Here is a 21695-nt window from a genome sequence, read left to right as displayed (position 1 = left end):
CTTGTATGGGAGCAGCCTTTTCACTATTTCTTTCCACAGAGTATTAGATTCGGCTGGGGCCTTTTAATGCTCATTAAATGCACAGGGGAAGGTGTTCTTTTCCTTTCCTATTCTTTCAGGGGGAAAAGACCCTGCGGAGACCACACCCTACCCCAAAGGGGGGTGGGGGTAAACATGTGTCAAATACGTCACATGGGTTCAAGGCTGCACATGGATGGGGCGCGGCCTTCGTAGGGAGGAGCTCTACAAACACAGCAACAGGGGCAGTGAGAGCTCTGCCCAAGAGCGACGTGTGCCGCGAAAGATGCATCACAGGAGGTTACCGGGGTAACCGACACCTGTGGAGCACTTACTCCAATACAGGGCACATTAGCACATGTACTGTGTCCGACTACGAATTCCTCTGCTGAATTCGTGAGCCAGAGGGCTAGGAGGAAGGACATCCAGGGTTCACTGTTCGTGAACTCGCATGGGAGAAAAGAGTGCACAACTTCACCTCCTGGAGGGGAAAGGTGCTATATGCACGCGGTACACCCGATCAGCTGCCCCGCATTACGAAACGTACCTGTACGTACCTGAACAAGAACACAGGAAAAAAATGTCTCAACCCGGAGATTGTACAATCTCGCGAAGGTATTGGGTGTTGCTCAGCCCACTTCTCTGCAGATGTCTGCTAGAGAGGTGCCATTAGCCAGTGCCCACAAGGATTCCACACTCCTTGTAGAGTCCGTGCCACGTTAGGGAGCGACGCTCCGACCCGAGTTGGCCGCGCTCGAAGCCTTGTCCGAACGTGCCTTGTCCACGTCTCTCATTTCAACCAGGTTTAGTCACAGGTGGTGCTCCTTGACCACGAGAGTGAACATCTTCTGCTCGAGCGCGTGCGTCATGACCGTCATCGCACAAAGGGTGAGATCGGTCACCGAGCGCAGTTCTTGTAGCACATCGGGATCAGAAATACCCTCGTGCAGCTCTTTTAGAGCCTTGGCCTGATGGACCTGTAGAAGGGCGGCGGCATGACCGGCAACGTTGTAGGCTTTGTTCACCAGAGACGACGTAGTTCTGCAGGCTCAGGAAGGTAGTGCAGGGTGACTCTGCCAGGTGGCGGTGCTCAGTGGGCACAGGTGTGCCGCATCCATCTGGGGTATCGCGGCATAACTCTTGGCCGTCGTCGAGGGTAATGAGAGCAGACGAGCTGAAGGATTGAGATCGGGCAGTGAAAGGTGCCTTCTATGACCTCGTCAGCTCATCGATGGTGGGGGAATGGTGGGGGGCAAGAACCAGTCGTCAAGCCTGCAAACGGGCAAGCATGGCAGTCAGCACCACGTCGGCCTCAGACTTGGCTGGCACACCGAACGCACCAGCCCGGTTGAGTCCTTGATGTCTGACATCACCAAGGCTCTCTCCGATGCAGTTATCAACATCTCATCCAACCCACAAGCTCTGAAAGAGACACTAGGCTGGCACTGAGCGTGCAGATGGAGCTGATATACAACCGCTCGGCTCCTGAATCTGAATGCATTCCAGCTCACTTTTATACCGTATGTCCGGGGGAGTGGCATGTCAATTCCAATCGCCAATTCTCATTGGCCTTTTCTCAAAGATATGAGGTGTTTTGGGGCTCTCAAGAGAGACCCCTAGTGTCACTACACCGACACAACGCCGAGTGAGTGACAGAAGGGGAACAATATTATTTAGTCTATTTTTGCAGTGAGTAAAAAACAATTGGTTATCTTGTGGGCAGTGAGGTGTAATATATTGCTGTTAGGAAAAGTGAGCGGCACCTCATAGTGACAGTGAAGAAATAAAATGATGCAAGCTGAAAGTAATTTATAAAGTAATCAATACATGCCTTCAGGATAGAGTAGTGCAAATGCCTACAGTACATCATTTAATCCATTTGGTGGTAGAAGTCTATTGTTTTGGAGTTGCTGAAATCAATAAACTAAATAATGTCATAAATAAAATTTGATCAACAAGACAAAGGTAAATCACCAATATGTTATAGACCTAAATGAACAGTTCATGAAACCTAATGCTGTATAGGGCATGCTGTGCATTTACATCTTGGTAATACAGGCCTGCACTGCCCAATGGTATCATTCTCAGTTTCATTAATTCACAATGTTCTTTTAGTCTGTTTTGGTCCCCTGAGAGTGAATTTATTTATGGACTGTAAATTTATTTATAGACTCCTGCTCAGTGTCACCCAATAAACAATGGAAGAAGACTGCAGTTTTGACAACACAAGAAATCCTATTGATTTTAGATTTCACTTTCATTAGAACATGCAACATTGCTCTAACCAAAGGTACTGTGGCAGTCCTATGGTACAGCGAAGTTAGATACAAACATGGTAGCTTGAGATGCCTCGACCATGATACTGACTGCTTACCATTTTCATGTATTATGGATAGTTCTATACCTAATCTGACTCTTTAAATGACTATTTTTGTTGGTGTAACCTAATGCAGTCAGAGTTTTTAGATTTTATCACATAAAATATATATATATATTTTTTTAGGATACCTGATAAATACTTTTTTAAAGTGTGGTAGGATACTTGAAGATACTTTTAAGATACTGTACTACTTAGAAAATTACCATGTGAACTGGCAGTGAAGCCGGTGCAGCCATACATCACTTCAGTCTATTACGTTGGACCTCAGAGGATGAACGGAAGCCAACTCTATCCATAAGACATGGGATACTTCATATGCCATTGCCTGAACCTTGGACTTAGGATAGACCTCACCGAAATTACCGGCCTGTTGAACTGCATCACTGATCTCTTCCTGCATCACCTTGGTCTAATGATGGACTACACTCTTAAAATGGAATACATATACTCTAATACTCTAAACTGCCAACAAAACCTTTTGTCAGACACATAACAAAGGATGAACTTCAAAGACATTAGTCATTAATCTAACAGTTCTTACAATCTCTTTGTTTAAACACTGGCCCTTAATACTTAGTTTAATAATTGTAAACCATGAATGCACTATACATAATTGATTAATATTAGCATTTTATTCATGATGTTAGCCAGAGGGGATCTGTCCCCCACAGTGAGACTGGTTTCTCCCAAGGTTAATTTTCTCCATGGTGAAGAGTAGAGCTTCAGCTGATATTTTAAGGACATGCACATGTTGAGAATGCTCTATATTGCTTTCCTCAATGAGCAAAAGCTATGCTAATAACCATATCATAGTGTTCCCCATTTGCATGCGTTTAGCATTCTAGCATTTAATGTGCTTTTATGTCAGAGTGAGATTATTGATTTGAATTCTTTTAAGGTATCTAATTTAGTTAGGATTAATCAATTAAATAAGATTCCCTCTACATAAAATATTTAAAATGAGATTACATGGTAAATTTAATTTAAGATAACTCATTTCAAACCTCTGTCCATGATTGAATCAAGCACTGTCAAATAGTTATTTGTGTATACAAATGATATATTAAAGGTGCAGTATGTAAGATTCAGAAACCCTTGTTATTAATGATACCTGTGGCCATTAAGTGAACTGCATGAGTTGCTCGTGCTCGTGATCGTGCACACACTCCATAGGGACCCGAGTTAGTGAGCATCGACCTAAACAATAAAGTACAAAGAGACTGAACGTGATTCACAGGCATCATGCTGACAGATGAGGTAGCATAATTAAAATTACACAGTTATGATTGTTTTACTAGAAACTTTGAGACTGTGTATTATATTTGACTCTCCAGTGCTGGAACAGGTCTAAAACAAAGTGTGGATATAGGTCTGACTATGTGAGACTGCAGTTTGAAGTAATCACTTTTCTTTGCATGATATATTGACTGCATTTATATGATAGCTTATGTCTGCGTTAGCTAGCTAGCCAGATTTATCAATAGCTGTTAGCTTAATTCGGTGGATGATGACAGTAGCTGTTTATAAAATAGACTGTACACATGGACGTAGCCAGCTATGAGGTCACCGAGGTCTGGACCTCTGTAATTTTTTCATATTCAAAAATAAATTTTGATGCTACGTACAACTTAATAGTAAAAAAGCGGTTGATAACTCCTTTGAGTGTCTTGCATTCTTTAGTGTCCGCAAATACTCCAAGAGTGTGATGAAATGGCACTACCTGAAGCTGCGCAGCACATTTTGCCTGGTATAGCAGAGTAAAAGCGGGCCTGTCTCACTAATCTGATGAACCTGCTCTGCGCATGCGGTGCGCTGTCCCGAGGATAACACAGTGTGAGTTGCATGCGACCCATTTGAATTTGACACAGAATTCTCTGCAATAAACCCATCTGATACGAGACACTTAAAGGCTCTGTGCTGAAGCTAGTTGAAATAAGATTAAACAGCCTGTCATATTAAACTACAGTGATGAGGATAACAGGAAAACATTGTTCCATTCACAATGGTAATTACAGGCTTTTCAATCCACTAAAAGTGGGTACTTTTTACTTTTAAGTAAATTTCTAATGATTTTATAAAAACTTTTATTTCTTTACAATGTGTGGCGTTACTGTCGTTACATTACTGGATTTAATTTGAATTAATGTGTAATTTATTGAGAGATAATTTTTTACGAGAGCGGAAGTTCACAGCTGCACATGATGAAGCGCTCCCACTTGAGTGATGAGACTGTCACTCAAGTCATCAATGCAGCAGCATCAAACTCTTCAATGTGAAATTAACCATCATCGAGTGTACTTGAAATGTACACTTGAAATTAGAGTGCACTGTGGGTAAGAATGAGTGAACAAAAGTAGGGAACGAGTGGCTCACTCAGAATTCAGACACTCCTACAAAATAGTGAAAACTCAAAATAGTGCACTATAAAGTGGATGGAGCGGTTTCAGACACAGCGAGTGTTCCACGATCAGGGTTGGTGCCCTACATAGGTTGTGTACTCTGCATTTAGAGAGCGGCAGTACTGCTGTACAAAACTAAAGATCTAAATATGTACGACACTGAAAACTGTAACTACACTGTAATAAGAATCCATACAAGACTTTAAAAGCTATGAAATAGCAAAAGAAGGCATTATATTTCAGCATTATATATAATGTCCTTGTGGGACATTTTCATGTTTTCACTGTAATAATTACTAGAAATGTTTCCAAACCTCACTTCTTATTGACAAATTCATCCAGACCTGACAAGAGCCCTTAAAGGGATAGTTCACACAAAAATTACAATTCTCATTATTTACTCACCCTCATGCCATCCCAGATGTGTATGACTTTCTTTCATCTGCTGAACTCAAATTAAGATTTTTTGGAAAAATGTCTCAGCTCTGTAGGTCCATACAATGCAAGTGAATGGGTGGCAACATTTTAAAGCTAAACAATCAAACATAAGTCAGCATAAACGTAATCCATAAGACTCTAGTGGTTAAATCATTATTTTCAGAAGTGATGTGATAGGTGTGGATGAGAAATAGATCACTTTCACTTTCTTCTTGTGTTTTTGGTGATTCACATTCTTCTCTGCATATCGCCCCCTGCTGTCTAGCAAAAAAGGACTTAAATATTAATCTTTTTCTCACCCACACCTATCATATCACTTCTGAAGACGTGGATTAAACCACTGGAGTCTTATGGATAACGTTTATGTGCTTTTTGGAGCATCAAGATTTTGGCCTACAGAGCTAAAATATTCTTTTAAAAATCTGAATTCGTGTTCTGCAGAAGAAAGGAAGTCATACACATCTGGGATGGCATGAGGGTGAGTAAATGATGAGAGAATTTTCAATTTTGGATAAACTATCTCTTTAAAGTGATAGTGTCACGGTTTCATGTTGTCTGCACCATGTTTCGTGTCATCCGCACCAGGTTACGTGTTGTCCGCACCATGTTTCGTGTCGTCTGCACCGTGTTTTCGGTTTTGCCGATCACGTTCCGTGTCACGATCCTTTGTTGTCTGTACCGTGTTTTCTGTTTCACTCATCACCGCCATCTCTGTGTTATTGTCCGCACCTGTTTGTTATTTTGTTATCGCCATGTCTGTCTATTTAAACCCACTTGTTTCCCCTTTCCTTTGTCGTTCGTTGACGTTGTATGTTGGTATTACGTTACATGTCCGCTGTTAACCTCTCTCCCTGCTGTTCACAGTTTATATTCGCTGTCTGCGTGTCCGTCCGAGGATTTCCCTGCTGTTCGTGTTCCCCGCTGTTAACCCGTCCCTGCCCTTCGTGTATGTTTCATTACCCGCACCCAGTCTGTATGTTATCTAGTCTTTAGTTTCTTTTACCCATCGTGGTCCTTTTATTTGCTCCTGTTTTGTACTTCATTATTTGTTTGTCAATAAAGCACCGCGTTTGGATCCGCACCTCCCGTCTGCCTTCTCCTGACTTCACACAATCATTACAGAACGAACGAACCAAACAATGGATCCAGCGGTCCAGCAGGCCAACTACCGGCTGCTTGGTTTGAGGCAAGGGGACCGACCAGTGGAAGACCACATCCGGGACTTCCTGGAGCTGGCACACTTGTCGGACTTCCCGGAGTCAGCCCTGGTGGTTTTCTTCAGGGGCAATTTGGACGCGTCGCTGAAAGAGCGCTTACCACCGGCTACGCTCGGCTGGACTTTGCAGGAGATGGTGGAAGAGGCTCTGCTGGTCAGCGGCTCGCCACTCACTGTGGCCGTGGCAGAGGAGGACCCTACCTCACCTCCCGCAGTGGCGACCTTCTACTCGCCCATGGCTCTTCCCATCACGCCTGTTCCACCAGTCAGCGAACAAACCCCCACACCAGTCGATTCCCCTGAGCCTGCACAGTCCACTTCATCTGCCCGGAGGAGGAAGAGAAGACGGGCTTCCGCCTCCCAGCCCATGCCTGCCCCGGTGTGCAAGCCAGAGCCCACGCCTGCCCCTGTCTGTGAGCCAGAGCCCACGCCTGCCCCGGTCTGCGAGCCTGAGCCCTTGTCAGCCACGGTCAGCGAGCCTGAGCCCACGTCAGCCACGGTCAGCGAGCCTGAGCCCTCGTCAGCCACGGTCAGCGAGCCTGAGCCCTTGTCAACCACGGTCAGTGAGCCTGAGCCCTCGTCAGCCATGGTCAGCGAGCCTGAGCCTTTGCCAGCCACGGCCAGCGAGCCTGAAGCCACGCTGACCGGGAACAGCGTTCCAGCGTCGCCAGTCGCATCAGCCCGGAGGAAGAGGAGAAGGGGAAAGGCCTCTGCTCTCCAGCCTCCGCCTGCCGCAGCCCCGTGCCCTAAACCCCCCGTGGCTCTGCCCTCAGTGCCTAGCAAACCCAAGCCAGTGCATACCTCGGTCAACCAGCCAGAGCCATTAGCTTCAGAGGTCAGTGAGCCAGCACCTGTAGCCTAGACCGTCCCTGAGCCAGTGCCTGTAGCCTCGACCATCCCTGAGCCAGTGCCTGTAACCTCGACCGTCCCTGAGCCAGTGCCTGTAGCCTCGACTGTCCCTGAGCCAGCGCCTGTAGCCTCGACCATCCCTGAGCCAGCGCCTGTAGCCTCGACCGTCCCTGAGCCAGCGCCTGTAGCCTCAACCGTCCCTGACCCAGCGCCAGTGGCCATGACTGTCCAAGAGCCAGCGCCAGTAGCCATGACCGTCCCAGAGCCAGCGCCAGATGCCATGACCGTCCCAGAGCCAGCGCCAGTAGCCATGACCGTCCAAGAGCCAGCGCCAGTAGCCATGACCATCCAAGAGCCACCGCCCCTCGAGCCTTCCAAGGCTCCACCTCTCAAGTCTCTCGGGCCTTCCAGGGCTCCGCCTCTCGAGCCTTCCAGGGCTCCGCCTCTCAAGTCTCTCGAGTCTTCCAGGGCTCCTCCTCCCGAGTCTTCCAGGGCTCCGTCTCTCAAGTCTCTCGAGCCTCCCAGGGCTCCATCTCTCAAGTCTCTCGAGCCTTCCAGGGCTCCGCCTCTCGAGCCTCCCAGGGCTCCGCCGCTCAAGTCTCTCGAGCCTTCCAGGGCTCCTCCTCTCGAGCCTCCCAGGGCTCCGCATCTCAAGTCTCCCGAGTCTTCCAGGGCTCCTCCTCCCGAGTCTTCCAGGGCTCCGTCTCTCAAGTCTCTCGAGCCTCCCAGGGCTCCATCTCTCAAGTCTCTCGAGTCTTCCAGGGCTCCTCCTCCCGAGTCTTCCAGGGCTCCGTCTCTCAAGTCTCTCGAGCCTCCCAGGGCTCCGTCTTTCAAGTCTCTCGAGCCATCCAGGGCTCCGCCTCTCGAGCCTCCCGAGCCTTCCAGGGCTCCGCCTCTCAAGTCTCTCGAGACTTCCAGGGCCCCGCCTCCCGAGCCTTCCAGGGCTCCGCCTCCCGAGCCTTCCAGGGCTCCGCCTCTTGAGCCTCTCGAACCACCCAGGACTCCGCCACTCAAGTCTATCGAGCCACCCAGGGCTCCGCCCCTCAAGCCTCCTACGGCTCTGCCCCCAGAGCCTTCTGTGTAATGTGGTTCTAAAAATGAGGGCTGCCACCACAAGTGTTGATCCCATACCAGCTGGGTTGTTTCAGTCATGCTTTTCTTCTTTGTGCCCGGCTGTATTGAGTATTATAAATGACTCACTGTTTTCTGGTGTCATGCCATCTGCACTTAAAATTGCTGCTGTAACCCCTGTTCCAAAAACAAATAGCCGTGACTTTGAGAATCTAGCAAATTTTCGTCCCATCTCTAGTCTCCCTTTTATTGCTAAAATCTTAGAACGTATTGTTGCTTCACAACTGCTTTCTCATTTGTCTGCAAATAACCTCTTTGAGCCTCTTCAATCTGGCTTTCGTAAAATGCATAGCACTGAGACAGCATTAGTCAAAGTCACAAATGACTTATTGATGGCTTCCGATGCTGGTTGCTTATCAATACTGATTCTGCTTTATTGATCATAGCACTTTACTCTCGCGCTTAGAGTCTGTCTTTGGTGTATCTGACTCTGCTCTGAGCTGGTTTAAGTCTTATTTTTCAGATCGCAAACAATTCGTTGTGCTGGGTGGCTGCAGATCTGAGGCTGGTATGGTAAAATTTGGTGTTCCTCAGGGTTCAATTTTGGGTCCATTACTTTTCACTCTTTATATTTTTCCTCTTGGCCAACTCTTGAGGTCTCTAGGTCTTGATTTTCATTTTTATGCGGACGACACACAGATATATGTTCACTCAAAATCTGATGTAAATGTGGCCGTATTACATCTTTCTAACTGTATCACAGTGTAACGAATGTAGGAGTGAAGGCAGACGAGGAGGTGCGGCTCCAAAAGCAGGTTCTTTATTATAAATCAAAGTTAGGGCAAACAAACAGGAACAAAGAAATATCCACGATGGGAAAACAACATGAACATGAAAAACATCCACAGGCAGGAGAAACAACCATAACATTCACGTACAACAACATTCAACGACCGACAAGGGAATGAAGGAACAAACAGGGTTTAAATACACAAGGACAAGGGTAACAAGGCCAATCAACAAACAGAACTCTGAAACAGGATAACAAGATAATTAACTAAAACCAATGACAAACAAGAACTGAATCAAGGTAATCAAACAATGAACCAATAAAACCCAGATACAAAACATGGAGGGAAAACAGGATGTGACAAAACTAGGAACTGAACAGGAATTTTCAAAATAAAAGTACACAAAAGAACAAAAGACAACAATGAACATGACACACAGTTATTAAAAATTGGATGTCTGCTAATTTTTTATGCTTAAATAGTGATAAGACCGAGGTGATGCTTATTGGTTCGCCCCACCAGTTACGCAGAGTGCAACCTGTAGCGTTACAAGTGGATGGCTCTGTAATCCAGTTCCAATCAAAATTAAAAAACTTGGGAGTACTTTTCGATTCTAATTTAAAATTTGATCTTCACGTACGTAATACTGTTAGAGTTTCTTTTTTTCATCTTAGAAATATATCCAGATTACGGCCCATGCTGTCCTTTCCTGTAGCTGAAAAATTAATTAATACTCTGTTTTTTTCTAGAATTGATTATTGCAATGCCTTGTTAGCAGGAGCATCAAAATCTATTCTGAATAAACTTCAGTGGGTACAAAACTCTGCCGCACGTATTCTGACTAGGACAAGACAAAGAGATCATATAAAACCTATTTTAGAGATCCTTCATTGGTTACCTGTTAAATTTCGTGTTGATTTTAAGATTCTGATGTTGACATACAAGGCATTGAATGGACTCGCTCCTCAATATCTCGCCGAGCTTTTAATGTCCTACATCCCAACACGTAATCTTTGCTCTGCTGATGCCGGTCTTTTAGCTGTTCCGGTAACGAATCTAAAAACAATGGGTGATAGGGCATTCTCTTCAGTCGCCCCAAAGTTATGGAACTCCTTGCCTTCCAAAATAAGATTTGCACCATCTTTGAAAAGGTTTAAAACATCCCTTAAAACTCATTATTTTACGGAAGCATTTGGGTAAAGGTGATATTAGTGGTTGTTAATGAGGTTTTACTCTGTCTTGATATTTATTTATTTTGTTTTTTTTTGTTTTTAGGTTTGTAATCTTGTGTGAAATTATTTGTATTTCGTGATCATGCCTTTTTATGTGTTTTTTTTGTATTTTTTTATTTTGCTTATGTAAAGCGCTCTGAGAATTAACTTTTAAAAGCGCTATACAAAATAAAGTTATTATTATTATTATTCTATGGTTCCGCCTCCTGAGCCTCCTATGGCTCTTCTCCCAGAGACTCCCGAGCCTCTCCTGGCTCCGGTTCCACCTCAGAAGCCTCCCTCAGCCTCACCTCCGACGCCTCCAAGGTCCTTCCTGGCTCCGCCTCTCCCGGCTCTGCCTCTCCCGGCTCGGCCTCCGAAGCCTCCCTCGGCTCCGGCGCCTTCCCCAGCGTCGCCTCCTGAGCCACCCTCGGCGTCGCCACCTGAGCATCCCTTGGCGCTGCCTCACAAGTCTTCTACGCTCCGCCTTCGAAGTCCTCCTTGGCCCCGCCTACCACGGCTCCGCCTCCTGAGCCTCCCTCGGCTCCGCCTCCTGAGCCTCCCTCAGCTCCGCTTCCCGGGCTGTCTACACAATCGCCTCCCTCGGCTCTGCCTCCTGAGCCTCCCTCGGCTCCGCCTCCTGAGCCCCCCACGGCCCTGCCTACGCCTCCTTCGGCGCCGCCTCCCAAGTCTTCTACGGCTCTGCCTCCGAAGTCCTCCTTGGCTCCGCCTCACACGGCTCCGCCAGCCTCTGTCCTGCGGCCACCTCCCAGGTCTCCTGTACCGGCCCCTGCCCAGAGGCCAGCTTCCAGGCCACCCAAACCAGCTCCTGCCCCATGGTCCGCTCCCAGACCTCCTAATCTGGTGTTCGCCTCGTGGCCAGCTCCCGAGTCCCCCAGGCCTACCCCCACATTGTGGCCGCCTTCCAGGCCTCCTGAACCTGCCCCTGCCCGGTTGACGCCCCCCAGGCCACCGGACCCGGTCCCCTTCGCACACCCCCATTGACTGCTTGCCTGCCCTCTCGGCCTCCCTGGTCTGCCTGTCTACCCTCTTGGCCTCCCTGGTCTGCCTGCCTCCCGTGGACTGCCTAATTGCCCCCTGGGCCTGTCTCAGCACCCCTTGCACCCCCGTGAACTGTCTTTGTGCCCCTTGTTCTCCCCCTGGTCTGTCTGTTTTCCCCCCAGTCTACCCCCTCTCTCCTGGGTTCTTCATTCCTTTTTATTGTTTCTTGTTTTCCTTTTAAGACCATCTGGAATCCGGTCCTTTTGAGGGGGGATTATGTCACGGTTTCGTGTTGTCCGCACCATGTTTCGTGTTGTCCGCACCATGTTTCGTGTTGTCCGCACCAGGTTTCGTGTTGTCCGCACCATGTTTCGTGTTGTCCGCACCATGTTTCGTGTCGTCTGCACCGTGTTTTCGGTTTTGCCGATCACGTTCCGTGTCACGATCCTTTGTTGTCTGTATCGTGTTTTCTGTTTCACTCATCACCGCCGTCTCTGTGTTATTGTCCGCACCTGTTTGTTATTTTGTTATCACCATGTCTGTCTATTTAAAACCGCTTGTTTCCCCTTTCCTTTGTCGTTCGTTGACGTTGTATGTTGGTATTACGTTACATGTCTGCTGTTAACCTCTCTCCCTGCTGTTCACAGTTTATTTTCGCTGTCTGCGTGTTCGTCCGAGGATTTCCCTGCTGTTCGTGTTCCCCGCTGTTAACCCGTTTGTGGATCTCCCTGCCCTTCGTGTATGTTTCATTACCCGCACCCAGTCTGTATGTTATCTAGTCTTTAGTTTCTTTTACCCATCGTGGTCCTTTTTATTTGCTCCTGTTTTGTACTTCATTTGTTTGTCAATAAAGCACCGCGTTTGGATCCGCACCTCCCGTCTGCCTTCTCCTGACTTCACACAATCATTACAGATAGCTCAGCCATAATTTAATATTCTGTCATCATTTCTTTACCCTCATGTTGTTCCAAACCAGTGTGATGCTTTGTATTATGTGGAACACAAAATATGTTAGACAGAATGTTAGGGACTGACAGTCTCGCTCACCATTCACTTTCATATATATATATATATATATATATATATATATATATATATATATATATATATATATATATATATATATATATACTGTAAACATTCACTGAAAGTAAATAGTGACTCATTAAACATTCTGTCTAGTATATCCTTATTGTGTTGCATGGAAGAAAGAAAGTCATACAGGTTTGGAACAACATGATGGTGAATAATGAATGAATTTCCATTAATAATAATGATAATTCTGTTGTACATGTTCAATGTGTATTATGTAATGGAATATAGGGGAGTACATGTCTATTATGTAATTTGTGAAAGTAACGAGTTACTCACTACTTGAGTACTCTTTTAATTGGATACTTTCTTACTCAAGTAATTATTTATGTTAGTACTTTTACTTCTACTTGAGTAATTGTGTTTTTGAAGTAATTGTACTTTTACTTGAGTTCAGTTTTTGGCTACTCTACCCATTAAACTCTGGATACTCTGCACGAACAACGGTAAATTGTCATAAAGGCAAATACAAAGCAGAATTTAACAAAAAAGAATTAAAGTCTGGACACTCATGAATTAAGTATGAAGTTATTAATTTTTCTCCTTTGTAAATATGTTTAGTTCTAATAAACTTTAATTGAAAAATGTTAATTAAAGATAGTTAATTATACTCTTTGTTCATGTCATCTTGGACTTACAGTGACACCTAGTGGTGTGGATGCAGCATCATTCAAAATCAGCAGTTTTCAGTTTCAGATGCCATTGTAGAAATTCACTATTCACAATCAACCATGATTAATTTAATCCAGGACTGAAAGTGTCCAATAACAAGATAGTTACTGAGATTAAGTGAGAAGTATTCACCTGGTCATGTGATTCTAAAATGGCAGCCCCCATGAGGGTGCCCCTGCCTCATGTAGAATAAAACAGCTTTTATAAGGTTACGGATATGACTACAGTCGTCATCTCATTGTGGTCATAATTTTATTTCAAAATTATAATTAATTTCTTCAAAAGTAAAACTTTTTTAAAGGGGAAAAAAATTACTGAGTGCACCTTTAAATTATTGAGAGTCTGGCAAAAGGAAAACAATTGATTGTTTTGAATAATATTAATATATAATGGAGTTAGCATAGTCTTAGATAAATTAGTTGTTAATTAACTTTTGGTGTTTTTCTGTAGTTAATATGAGTACATTTAGCTGCCCAACTCAAAATCAATGCTTTATTTTCAAACGTGCATTTCTATGTGACAAAACATAATTATTAATATTGTTAACTGCATTTGCGATTAAAAAATTATTTCAGTATTATTATTAGTTTCTGTCCTTTAATTTTTATATTTCATTTTGATTTATAGAATTTGTTGTATTTGTAGGTGTAATTTTGGTAAAAGTCTTGACACCTCACCGTGGACCTCACAACTGTCTACGGCCCTGACTGTACATTATAAATATGTTGACACAATTCAGTATCGATTTGATTCCATCACAACTGAAAATTTGGTATATTGATCCGCTATTGTTTTATAATAATAGATTGTAAATATTTTCGGTATAACCAAGTTGTTACACTAATGAATAGAGCTTTTTGCATTATCTTGAACATTGTCTAGCATTCATTTCATGTGTTATTGTAGTTTACCTTGCTGAATAATTACAGATTAGCATTGTTTATGTCAGTTACTGTGAATCAGCATACCTGACTTTTAGTATGAAGAGAAGATTGTTGAAATTATTTGAAAGTTATGAAGCTGTCATATTTAGATGTGTTTTTGTTCATGTTTTGATTTCATGTCTTTTATTTTGAAATTTGTTCACTTTCTTGTCTAGTCATGTGATTATCCTATTCCCGCCATGTTTCATGTGTTTTGTTCTCATTGGTTCCTTTGTTTATTAGTCTTGTCTTGTTATTGGTTCATGTTTAATAGTCTTGTTATCTTGCTTATAGTTATGTCTGTTCATTGGTTGTCTTGTTACACATGTCATGTATTTAAGCCCTCATGTTTCCCATTGTCCTTGTCTAGTATTGATGAATGTGAATGTAACATTGTTGTTTTTGTCCAAGCGATGCCAAGTCTAGTTTTATGTCAGATCTTTTGTTCACGTTTAAATTTATGGTTAATGGATATCACTTTGATTAATAAACTGCACCTGGGTTCCCACTTCATCATAGTCTCATCGTCTACCTGTTGCCAGCCTCGTTACAGAAGCAAGGTAGCTTGCAATTCGTCAGCGCTAGCAGGCAAAAATTACACAGATCAGTCCTTATGACACTATATATTTCACATGCTTTGCAGTTATGTAGCTTACCTGTCCAATAAGAAGAACGCCAATTCAGGGTCGGTTTTAATCCCCAAAACCAAAGGAAGATCCCTCCTGGAATCAAATGCCCAGCCGATGTTCAGTCTAGTTTTCTCTCGACCACGATCATGTTCCCGCATAGCCAGATGGGATCCAGTAGATAAAAGTTTTTTTTTTTGGGCTTACTCTGAGTTTGTGTAGGAGTCAGTGTTTTGCTGGGAGCCGGACATTTTCTGGGTTCCATCTCTAAGATAACTTTATCTATTGTTGCAGTTTGTTGTCGCTGTTGAAAAGCAGAAGCACTGAGGCAATGCTCTTGGGAGCTTGCATAAACATCACATCCTTTGGATTTTCCTGGCAAAAGCAACCCGCTCCCTTCGCATGAAAATTAGTCTACAGGTATTAATAGGCAACCTAGAAAGTCCGGGAAGGGCTCATTTTTTAAGTTGCATTACAAGCCGTTCATACATTGGCAAATATTACATGAAAATTGTTACATATTGCACCTTTACTTATTATGTGTTTGATAGTACTTCCCAACTCAATCCGGGAAGCTAACTCACTCTCTATCTTCAAACAACGGCTAAAAACACATCTTTTCCAAAAGCACTTAACCGGTCACTAAAAAAAAAAAAAAAATTATTTACATTTCTTGTTGCACTTAAATCTGTTTTGTATACTATTATGATGATAGTGAAACTTTGTAATATGGCACTTTTTGTACTACTGTCTCCCTAAGATGATTCGCTGATGTTCCTCCTCTTTTGTAAGTCGCTTTGGATAAAAGCGTCTGCCAAATGAATAAATGTCAAATGTAAATGTAAATGATAGTAGCCTAGTTATTACAACGTGTTTCCCAGTTGAATTCTCTCTTTTCTTCCAACATTTTTCACATCATCCAAAATTTCCACCAATATCTGACTTTACTGACAGAATGTAAAACCAGCAATTGTTACCTCAAGGATCTATTTCTACTTGATCTAACTGATATTTGGGGAGGTCAATTTAGATTAACTTTTTTACTTGAATTCAGTCAGCTAATTTCGATGTTACCACATGAAGCACATTTTTGGGTTACCTCATAATAAAATATTTCAGTGTATGTTTAGCAAGACCGTATGTCTAAAAGTCAAATTTACTGACATTTGTATTAAAGCGCGACAAACCCGTGCTTCCTCAGACTTTGGGCGGTTATTATAGTTGCTGTTGCCTGGCAATATCAGCAGGAGCATCGGTGTCCCCAGAGAGCGCGAGAATAGAAGCTGAGGGATGCGCACGCCCAGCACGGCGCTGCTCCAAGCGAGAGCGCATTCACATCACATCTCACAAAACACCAGCGCCAGTCGCCTCAAAGTTAAACTCGGTTGATACTAGCCACACAGGACTCCGACTGCAGATAGGAATGCTATCGCAGGCTACTGCAGATTTCTTTTGTGTTCTATGGTTCAGTTACAAACTCGGCATTGAAATTTAAATCTCAACGATTCAGTCACCCTTAACGAAGTCAGTTCGCGGGCTGTGTGTGCTCGAGAGACGCCACATTTCAGACTTATGAAGATATCTGAGGTAAGTGTTGCGTGTTTGAAAGGATTTTCTCGATTATTTATACAGGAAAGAGTAATAGTAGGTCCCTAAGGTGAGTAATTTCGAGCTTCAGAAAGCTAACAAAGTGTCCGAGCAGAGAGACCGCGGTGCTGAAGAGAAGTGGAGTAAATACGCATAAGACATCATTAGTTTAAACCATGGCATTTGCCTGTCTGTGTAACTGATTTCGCCCTGAACAAGAAGGTTTTGAAGCATCTGTTCCGCTGAAGGCTGACTCTCTTATATACTTTGACAGGTAACTGCTTCTTGTTTTAACATCTAAATTAACTGGTTTTATTCATGTCAATAATACCTATGATGACGTGAATCAATCAATCTCTATACATTAGCTTTCAACAATATTAATTTTAAAGGTCAGATCAGGAAAAAAATAGCTCCTTAACAGTTTAAATTCAGTTAATTAAGGTAGTCTAATTGATGATTGTTTGTTTATTTATGAATTAATTTGAAATGGTTTGAGTGAATTTAGCTCTCATTCAAACATTCTCCTGGAGCATAACTTCTGGAAGTTCTCTGGGAAGAAATGCTTCAATTACTAATCGGGTTAGAAACAAATGCAGTGCATGCATTTCTTTCTGTCCAAAACAGATGCCAAATCTGTCAATGTGATCTTCATGATATAGCTTACACCTTTTCAGAGGTATGCTTCACTGTCTTGTTCAGATGGCTTTTGAGGCAGAAAGAGAGATGTTCTCCTTTTTCATTCCACATGGTCTCTGACAGGGAAGATTTAAGAGATATTTCCTCTGATTCCTTTGAATTATTTCTCAGCAGGCTATAAATAGGATGGTGACATGCACCAGCTTCTTCTGCTTAAGAAATGGATGAGCTCAGAGGACAAGAGCTTTCAGCATGTCTACTACTTTGTTTGTTTGTTACAAATTAATAATATTAAAAAAAAAGGTGTTGTTGAAACTGAAGCAATTAGTTGACCAGTTGCTTTGTAGAACTAAAAATACCTGGGACGAGCAATTTAAAGTACTTTAGAAATATTATTATCTTGTGAGAAAAGTGTGCACATGGCACAAATTAGGATCATCCTGAAATCACACACACAAAAAAAATGCTTGCCAATAAAATACAATAGGCAGTGAAATGAGAATGTCTGAGCTCTTATTTTGCCACACAGGGACTTGATTTGTTTCAATGTCCATTTTGTCTCATGCCAGTTAAAGTTCTATCGTCTGTATTTCAGGCTCGTCCTTATGGAGGCTTATTTTAACTTTTGCTGCCATGGAAATTCCCTATATAATGGCCTCCTCAATTCTGTGCAAATAATACTTGTGGGACACCTCATGCATTTTTTAACATTATACTAATGGACCTTTGCTGTTTGTGGAGGCCACGGAGAGCCATAACATTTTAAAACAACCACTTATGAACACAAGTCACTTTGTTTTCTGTTTAGGCTGTAGACTCGGCTTGATTAAGATGACAGGATTCAAGATTTGATCCTTTGTCATTCTCCGTCATATACTATAAATGTGTTTCTGTCTCAAACTTTTTTAAATTACACTCTGTTAATTGATGTGCGCACCAGTATTGTAGTACTGGAGTCTGACTGGAGTCGCGATATTGATGACTCTTGACTCGTGTCGGACTTGAACACCAATGACTCAGACTTGGACTCGAGCATTGGGTGCATTCTGATTTGGAGGAGAGTGCTAGTTACAACCATTAACTTTTGCGTTCTTCCCTTTTATGACATGAGATGCATGTCATGCTATGTGCCGGTTCCGCAAGCGTAACCTCGGTTCCCTGAGATGAAGGGAACGAGACATTGCATTTGAACGCTATAGGGAAAATCCCTTTTCCACGACCTAGTTGAAGTCCTTGTATCGTAACACCAATCTTGTGATTGGCAATGATGCTTTGCCTCTTTAGGCGCGTATTTGCCCTATATAAGCAGGGGTTCAAACATAATTTCTTCAGAATTTCTGACAGAGGGATGCTTGTTCCTTGAAACACTGACGTAGTAGTGCGGCCAAGTTTTGCAATGTCTCGTTCCCTTCAATTCAGGGAACCGAGGTTACCCTATCGATTCAGTTCACATTGACATTGCATTTGAATGCTGCACTACGCCGCACTATGTAGCATCATACCCTATATGTACCAGGGTAGAAACACTTATGGTGCGTTCACATACAACGCAAAAAAAATTTTGCCTCGCATTGCTTGCACGAGTTTGACCGCTGGATTACATTTGTTCGCACGAGTAACACGAACCCGCAAGTATTCCGACTTCTCTTTCTGAAAAGAACAGGAGGAGGGGCTTCTACAACAACTTATCTTTCCACCATCAACCATGGCCGATATCACAACGATTGCTGCTCTGTATCTTTTGTGGAAGTCCCAGATACGTTGACATTGTGTCATACAATTCCAGGTGCCCACACACCGCTACCACCATTTTTTCATCCATTTTTCCTGATTTCTTCTGCGACGACACATCATGCAGATATTTAGCTCAAGTTGAAAAATTTCAAGGCGAACACGCGAATGAAGCAATTTTGCGTTTTCGAATTCACGCCATTCGCTTCATTAACGCCGCCTGCTGCAAATTCACGTCTATTCGCAGCTTTGCGTTGACTTTGTATGTAATCGCGCCATGCAAAACACTCAATTTGCGTTGTATGTGAATGCACCATTAGAAGAATGTGAGGTCATGGCCCTTTGGGTGGTGATTATATGTCTTCAAATCCTCATGGTGAAAACCAGATGGAAAATTCAAGAGTCATATAATACACACAAAATAATTAACCCCTTCATAACCAGAGGTAGGGAGAGAGGTTTTATTCTATTGTAAGTGCTTGTGACTTCTAGTGGGTGTAAATTGATATTTAGATGTATTAACATTATAACAGGTAGCCAGCCCGAAGAAGGAGGTCGGGCTCACCTGCTGGGTGAAGGAATAGTAGATCTCTAGACAGAGAGGACTCGCAAAGCAATGGGCAGCATGCCTAGGTAATAAAACCTAACGAATTTGTTCTGCAAAGACCACCCTGCTGCAAAGCATATGTCCTGGAGAGATATAGCATTTGTCCATGCCCATGAGGAAACCATGCCTCTAGTTGAATGCGCCTTTATGCCAATAGGACATCTAATTTAACAGTCTAAACTGGGGAGTGCACTCCACATTAGGGTTGCAACGGTATGAGATTTTCACGGTATGATAACCGTCTAAGAAAATATCACGGTTTCACGGTATCACGGTATACGGTATTACACAATTAGTATTATCAGTGAAAACTGAAGGGTTATTTATTTATTTATTTTTGAGCAAACACTTTATTATAATTGAAACTTGAAACCATTTATTTTATTGAAGTATGTGTAAAAAAAAGTCTCCCTTTTGAAAAATAAGAAAGCTAACAGAATTATAATAAACAGAATTATAAAAATGATAAAAAAATAGCATGTAACTACAACATGTTATACAACTAAAGCATGTTAGTTTACATGTTAAATGAACTACTAAATGAAAAATAACATCAGCTGTGTGAGCTTTTGAAGTAAAGTCTTATGATTATTAACAGTTAACATATACTGTAGGTGCACGACAGCACAGCCAGACTGCTCCTGTCTGTAACTTTAACTCAGATTTTACATTGGACATCAAATGTCGACCTGCCATAGATTAAACATATACTGTATTTAATGTATCCTGGGTTGCATTTCCTTTTATGTTGTATAGTTTTGTTCATGGTTTTCCAGTACAAGGACATGCATCAAGTGACATTATTTTTGTTGTTGATGTCAACAACAAAATCTACAAGAAGTTGTCTCTCCCACTTTTAATAATTGAAGAACATATTTACATATATGAGCCCATTAGTATCCCGTTTGTTATCTAATATTACATATTTATACACATATTACACAGAAGGAAAGGCTCCTCGTTACCATGGTTAAGTCAGTGTGCTAGTCTTAAATAATAGTAATAATAATAATAAATTAATGTATTTATGAAAATAAATACTAGCTGAAACACATCTTGAAACTTTAACTAAAACTGCCACAGTTGATATAAAATGAGGTCTAATAGATTCTACCTTTAGATTATTTCATATGAAACTATACACATTTTGTCAAAATATAACAGTTACTTTTACTCATGTAAAATCCTGAAACAAATTTGTAAAGGTGATGATGTGTAATTATTAATATTTTTAACTATTTTGTTTAAGGGGCCACATCGGGCTTTAAGTAGTGCATGGGGGGCCACATTGTATTACTTTTGAGATACAATGTTCTGCATTGATTTGGTTTTTGTAACTTTTGAGCCCAGAAGTAGTTGTGTACTCAACTCAAACGTGTATCTGTGACTAGTGAGACTATTCTGCAATTACCTAAAGTATTGTAATGCTCTACATATGTAGATACTTTTCTATCATGCATTAAAAAACCGAATAAAGGCTGAGCTTATACATTTATTTTACCATCTACGACCATCTACAACATTACTAACTACTTCCCTGTTCATTTGTAATTAAATTTAACACTCTCTACATCAGGAGTCTGTTTTAATATATATAAAAAAAATGTGTAGAACTTTTCTGGTTTGTTGCAAAGCAGGCGAGTTTACATGTTTTTTTTTCTAATACTTTACCCCGTTTACATGCTAAAAGTGTCATGATGGTCAATGATTACCCCTCCGTGTGTCGATGCCAAGATCTACTTCTATATTTAATTTAATCACTGAGAAGGTTTACCTCTGTTATTATTAGTTAAATTAGTAGCACCAAACATCAGCCTCAAGAATGGACACAGAGTAGCCGTATAACAATTTTCCTTGCTTATTCAAAGGGGGAAAGCAAGAGACAGAAAAAGTGCACTCGCGTGCATGGTTGCCAGATTGCACAAAATAAGTATAACATTAGGCGGAATATTTCCAATTTTTTTTTTAGTTTGATGGTGGCTTTTGAAAGACCTGGACCAAATTCCTGACATGAGCTGTCAACCGACAGCGCCTGTATATCACCGACCTGTTTTACTGAGGCCAGAGCCAACAGCAGTGCAGTCTTTAAAGAGAGCACATGCATCTCAACAGATTCCAATGGTTCAAAAGGGGGTTCGAAGAGGGGGCTCAGCCCCAGATTTAAATCCTATGTTGGAACTGTAGCAGGACTACATTGCAGTTATGATCGCTACATTGACCAAAAGCGTTGACAGAGTAGACCTGCCTTCAACCATTCTTGATGGAATGTAAGGATCTCTGTTATGGAGCAATTCACTTTTTGTTGCGTGAAGAGCACCAATCCACAAGCCATTTTAGTGCATAGAGGCGTCTCGTAGATGATGCTCTAGCTTGCAAAATGGTGTTCATTAAAGACTGAGTTTGTTGTGGGACAAGGCAGCCACTCCCAGTGGGGCTTGGGACA

The 21695-nt window shown here is 42.5% G+C and overlaps 1 protein-coding gene across 1 annotated transcript in view; it reads left to right on the top strand.

Moving 5' to 3' along the window:
- The first annotated feature begins 16057 nt into the window (after positions 1-16057).
- The window catches only part of LOC127640353 (carbohydrate sulfotransferase 8-like), an 89783-nt gene continuing 84145 nt past the window's right edge, over positions 16058-21695 (top strand). The window contains exon 1 of the mRNA XM_052122861.1: positions 16058-16275. The gene's annotated coding sequence lies outside the window, so the exon portion shown is untranslated. The remainder of the gene's footprint in view (positions 16276-21695) is intronic.

Source organism: Xyrauchen texanus, chromosome 49, assembly GCF_025860055.1.
Source record: "Xyrauchen texanus isolate HMW12.3.18 chromosome 49, RBS_HiC_50CHRs, whole genome shotgun sequence".
Lineage (NCBI taxonomy): Eukaryota > Metazoa > Chordata > Actinopteri > Cypriniformes > Catostomidae > Xyrauchen > Xyrauchen texanus.
This window is presented reverse-complemented; position numbering and strand designations above follow the sequence as displayed.